Source organism: Schistocerca gregaria, chromosome 1 (genome assembly GCF_023897955.1).
Source record: "Schistocerca gregaria isolate iqSchGreg1 chromosome 1, iqSchGreg1.2, whole genome shotgun sequence".
NCBI lineage: Eukaryota > Metazoa > Arthropoda > Insecta > Orthoptera > Acrididae > Schistocerca > Schistocerca gregaria.
In genome coordinates, this window is record NC_064920.1 from 530287989 (window position 1) to 530294486 (window position 6498).

The following is a 6498-nucleotide window of genomic DNA, read 5'->3' on the forward strand; positions in this document are numbered from 1 at the left end:
CAATACACTACAAAATAGTAAAACAAGCAACATTTGAACAAGATGAATTACATACAAGAAATAAAGATTTTTTTTTAAAAAAAAAAAAAAAAAAGGATGACACCAGACTACTCAGTATTAAGTATGCATCTGTTTCAATGGATTATATGTCACCTAACTACATTTATGGATGACAGTACCACAAAAATAACTCTTACTGACTTCAGTGTACCTTCATTCCAAATTACATTTTTCAAACAAAATACTGTACCTTCCAATTCAGACCTCCATGTTTAGTAACAGTGACAATATTAGCACCCATTTATTTAATTTTTGTTTGTGTGAAGTCCCAATGGGAGTGAGCTCATCACAACGAAGCTTCAAGTTAGTTTTGACAATAGAGAAAGAAACCAACCTCATTGTTGTAAAACAACCTACTCAGGTAGATATATGTTGACTAGTATCAAACATTACCTTATGCTGAACACAGAACTATTAAAACTATTAATTTAGCACAGTACCAGTCACTGTGATAGGGTACAGTCACCATAACAGGGCACTAACACACAAATATACAAAAATACTCCTAAAAGTATGTTATTAAAATTTATAAACTGCTTCAAGTTGAATGACACTTGCAGCCCTCTACCACAAGAAGGCTACAAATTGTATCGCTAACAGGGTTGTGTGTAGTTTAATTATGTTGGTGCATGAGAAATAATGTGCTCTAATTTAGTTTCAAATTCAAGGAGTTAGTCCCACACACAGAGCAAGTCTCCTTCAGAATAACAATGCCACACCACACCAAGTGCTGTGACATCTGCAACAATATGATGCCTTAGGTTACTATCACTGATCATCTTCCATACAGTCTCGAATTGGCCCCATCCGATTTTCATCTGTTTCCAAAACTTAAATAACACCTTTGAGGACTTCACTTCGATAGTGACGAAGCAGTGCAAGCAGAAGTGAGGTTGTGGCTCCATCAGGAAAGTAAAAGCCTCATTAGTTAATGAGACGCATACAGGGCCTTGGGTTGTCCTGCACTTCAATGGGCACTATGTCACGTTGTGTCTATAGTAAACATTGTATTGCTTTTGGGGGAAATTCTCCATCTCAGTACATTATAAGAATTTGGAAAGGCAACTTATGTTGTTATTGGTTTAATCATCGTTGGTGTAAAATATTATTGGGTTAGACGCCTTTTCTGTTATTGGCTTCCAGATAGTGGAAAAAGTACATTTTATTGTCTCAATCAATCCCCTTTCAAGATTTGGACACTTTGCTACAATTGTATGATCAACTGCTTGAAAATATCTTGGGTCAGACAGAAAATTTCAAGGCGTACATCTCCCTTAAGCCATAAGTACTGCCCAAATAATGTCACCCCCGCCCTATTCCTTTTGGTATGAACAAGGTCAAGGACCGAGTAGCAGCACTGCATGATGGGTTGGTTGTTGGCTGGTTTGTTGGTTTAAAATAGGGGAAAGGGTCCAAACTGCTTGGTCATCGGTTCTTTGTTCCTACTGTAAAAATTCCAAATGGGAAAAAATAAAACAAATGAGACATACAGCACAAAACTGGGGGGGGGGGGGGGGGGGGGGGGGGGGGGGGGGGGGGGGGGGGGGAAGAGGAAAAGAAAAAAAAAAAAGAGACAAGAAAAACACAGAGATGAAAGAAACAGGAGAAGGTAATAAAACAGGAGAACAGATTACACAGCTGGTTGACATAACTAAAAGGATAAGCCAGCCACTCTGCAACACATTAAAATCTCCACCCCTAAAAGTACTAGGGTGGAGGAAACAAGGGGACAAAGGACATGCGCTGAAACTTAGATCAAATGATAAAACCCACCCTCAAGTATAAAACATAAAACCAAATCAGCCGATGAGGAGTTGTCTGGTAAAATTAATAATGGGTCTGGTAACCGAAATGATATCTCAGGGCAGCCAAACTAGGACAGCGTAAAAAAATATGAGCTACAGTCGACCGGAGTGCCGCACCGACCCTGGGGTGGGTCTTCACAGCGCAGGAGGTAGCCATGGGTCGTCCAAGTGTGGGAGCCAGCAAAGAACCACAGAGTCCTTGCAAGAGGCCCTGCATGAGGACTTCCACACATTCTTAGTCTCCTTAATGATACGCGGTTTGCTGTGCGTACTGAGACCATGGCACTCCATCTCCCAAAGCCAAAAAACCTTGCGGCATAATATTGAACGCAGATCAGTTATTGGAATGCCGATCTCCATAAGCAGTTTCTGCATAGCCTGTTTGGCCAGCCTGTCGGCAAGTTCACTGCCTGGGATTCCGATGTGACCAGGGGTCCAGACAAACATCACTGAATGATTGGACAATTCCAGGGCATTGGTGCACTCCTGGATAGTGGCTACAAAAGGATGACGAGGGTAGCACTGGTTGATAGCTTGTAGACTGCTCAAGGAGTCAGTACACAGAAGAAACGACTCCACAGGTCATGAACGGATATGAACAAGAGCACAAGATATAGCCACCAGCTCTGCAGTGAAAACACAGCAGCCAATAGGCATGGAATGCTGTTCAATATGGCCTCTGTCAACTTAGGCGAAGCCAACATGACCATTAGCCACCAAGCTGTCAGTGTAAACCACTTCAGAGCCCTGGAATACGTGAAGAATAGAGAGGAAGTGGCAGCGGAAAGCTGCCATGTGATAGGTCCAGCCGAAGCTTCGGCTGAGGTTTACGCCCTGGAGGTGTGTAAAGTTGGTTGCTTGGTTTAAAAGGGGGGGGGGGGGGGAGAGAAGGGACACCAAACTGCGGAGGCCATCGGTTTCTTGTCCCCGGTAAAATAATTACACAAGGGAAAGAAGAAACTAAAGGAGACATACAGCATAATATCAGGAGAATGTAAGAATCAGAAGAATGAGGACAACCAACACTACCATGGACAAAACAGGAAAAGAAAATCACAGAGAGAAGCGAGAAACAGGTAGAAGGGGTAAAAACGAGAGCAGATGACTGTCACTGGCCGACCACGAGAATAAAAAAGGAAAAGCAAGCCACTCTGCAACACATTAAAACTTCCACCCTAAAAGCATTAGAGTGGAAAACACAAACGGACAAAGGACATGTGCTAAAACTTATATAGAATGATAAAACCCACCGTCACATATAAAATGAAAACTACATTAGCCGAAGAGGCATTGTCAGTTAAAATTAATGGCAACGAGTCCAGTAGCTGAAGAGTCTGTCCCAGGGCAGCCAAAGAAGGACAGCTCACCAAGATATGGGCCACTGTCAGCTGGGCACCGCACCGACACTAAAGGGGGTCTTCACGGACCAGGAGGTAGCCATGTGTCAGCCAAGTGTGGCCAAGGTGGAGCTGGCACAGAACCACACAGTCCCTGCAAGAGGCCCGCATGGAGGACTGCCATATGTTCATAGTCTCCTTAATGGCACACAGTCTGTTGTGTGTGCTAAGGTTATGCTGTTTCGTCTCCCAAAGCCGTGAAACCTTGGGGGTGTAGTACTAAACGCATGTCTTTTGCAGAGAAGCTGATCTCCATAAGCGGTTTCCACATAGCCTGTTTGCCAGCCTGTCGGCAAGTTCATTGCCTGGGATTCCGACGTGACCTGGGGCCCAGACAAACACCACTAAATGACTGGACCATTGCAGGGCATACATTGACTCCTGGATGGTCACTACCAAAGGATGACGAGTGTATCACTGGTCGATAGCTTGTGGGCTGCTCAAGGAGTCAGTACACAGAAGAAATGAATCCCCAGGGCATGAACAGATGTGCTCAAGAGCACGAGATATAGCCACCAGCTCAGCAGTGAAAATTCTGCAGCCATCGGTAAGGAATGCTGTTCAATATCTCCTCCATGGACATACGCGAAGCCGATGTGAGCATCAGATATTGAGCCGTCAGTGTAAACCACTTTGTGGCCTCGGTACATGTCAAAAATCAAGGGGAAGTGGCAGCGAAGAGCCGTGGGATTAACTGAATCCTTAGGACCATGTGAATGCCGTGGAAAGCCAAGGTGTACACCATGCAAGTGAGCATTAATGGACATCAAGTATAGGTGGTAAAGGCAAGGACTCCAGTTTGGAAAGAAGGGACTGGGCATTGGAAGCCCTGACCTGAGCCACCAACGTGGGAGATGAACTGCTGTGGGTGGGAAAAGGAGACGGTGATTCGGATGTGCAGGAGAACATGTGAAACGTAACTGGCCAGCAGTTGTGTACACCTAACCTGCAATGGAAGGACGCCGGCCTCCACAAGGATGCTGGTTACCGGACTAGTCCTAAAAGCTCTCGTCACTAGGTGAACGGAACAGTGGTGCTCTGGGTCGAGTAAACGCAACACTGAGGGCACTGCCCAACCATAAACCAGACTTACATAGTCAAGGCGGGATTGAACAAGGGCTCTGTAGAGATTCAGCAGTGTAGAGCTATCTGCACCCCAGTTGGTGTTGCTCAGCCAGCAGATGGCACTGAGTTGCTGCCAGCACTTCCAGTTAAGCTGACGAAGGTGAGGAAGGCAAGTCAATCAGGCGTCGAAAACCAGTCCTAAGAATCAATATACATCCACTACAGCGAGTGTATCATCATTAAGGTAAAGTTCTGGTTCTCGATGGACAGAAATGCTTGACACATGACTTCATGGCTGAAAACTAGAAGCCGTGGTCGGAACCCCTGACTGCACTTTGTGGATGGCTCCCTGTAGGTGCCGCTCAGCAACACCAGTACTAGTAGAGCAGTACGAAATGCAGAAGTCACCTGCATACAGAGAAGGTGAGACAAGACAGCCCTGCTAGACCATTAATGGCCACTAAAAATAGACAAACACTCAATACAGAGCCCTGTGGCACACCATTCTCCTGGATATGTGGGGAAATATGGGTGGCACCATTTTGGACACGGAAAGTACGAAGCAACATGAAATTTTGGACAAAAATCAGAAATGGGCCTCTCAGGCCCCATTCGTATAATGTGGCAAGGTAATGATGTCGCCAGGTAGTATCACACACTTTTCGTAAATCAAAACAGACAGCAATCAGATGTTGGTGTCTGGAAAAGGCTGTTAGGATGGCAGACTTGAGGGACACAAGATTATCAGTGGTAGAGTGACCCTGGCGGAAGCTGCCCTGACATGGAGCCAGTAAGCCATGTGACTCCAGGATCCAACACAACTGCCAAGACACCATACATTCCAGCAGCTTACAAAGAACGTTGATGAGGCTGATGGGCCGATAGCTATCCACATCAAGCAGGTTTTTACTGGGTGTGAGCACCGGAATGATTATGTTCTCCCACCACTGCGATGGAAAGATGCTATCGCACCAGATATGGTTGAAAATGATGACGAGATGTCACTTGTAGTCAGATGAGAGATGTTTAATCATATGACTGGATCCCATCTGCTGTTTCAGGGCAATGTGCAGAGGTATTGAGGAGCCCCCACTCTGCAAATATGGTGTTATAGGATTTACTGTGGCGTTTAGTGAACGAGAGGACTTTCCCATACAGCCACCGTTTGAGAGTGTGAAAGGCTGGGGGGTAATACTCCAATGCAGAGGCTCGAGCATAGTGTTCAGCGAAGTGCTTGTCGAGCATAGTGTTCAGCAAAGTGCTTGTCAATCGCGTTTGTGTCGATAGATAACACGCCATTAATATTAACACCGTGAACACCTGTTGGGGTCTGGTACTCGAAAACAGGTTTGATCTTTGCCCAGACTTGGGAAGGTGACGTATGGCACCCAATGGTAGATACTTACCTCACTCACTACTCCTATTTCCATCTTTTTATAAGCTGGCAGACATGAGCATGAATTCGTTTAGAAGCTATTAGGTGCTCCAGAAGAGGGTTCCGCATATGTTGCTGTAGAGTCCATCTACGCTCTTTAATGGCCTCAGAAATTTCCGGCTACCACCAGGGGACTGTCTTTTGCCAGGGGCACCCTAAGAAACAAGGGATCATGTTTTCCGCCACAGAAACGATCATTCTAGTGACCCGTTCAACCACCACATCGATAGTACCATGTGGGGGGGATTCAATGGTGACAGCAGAGGTGAAAGCTGCCTTGTGTAAAGCCCATCTGGGTAGATGTTTGTGGGCATGATGCCGGGGGAGTGAGAGTAAGATGGGGAAGCAGTCACTGCCACACAAGTCATTGTGGGCTCTCCAGTGGATAGATGGGAGGAGTCCTGGGCTGCAAAGTGATAAATCAACGGCCGAGGAAGTACCGTGAGCCACACTGAAATGTGTGGTGGCCCCTATAATTAAGAGGCACAGGTTGAGTTGGCACAGTAAATTTTCGACATCTCTACCTGGACCAGTAAGCATGGTGCTACCCCTTTTGGGATTACGAATGTTTAAATCTCCCAGAAGTAGGAAAGGTTTCGGGAGTTGATGAATCAGTACAGCTAATACATTCAGGAGTACTGCACCATCTGGAGGAAGGTACACACTGCAGATGGTTATTACCTGTATCGTCCTTATACTGACAAACCACAGCTTCAAGAGGAGTTTGATGGGGCAC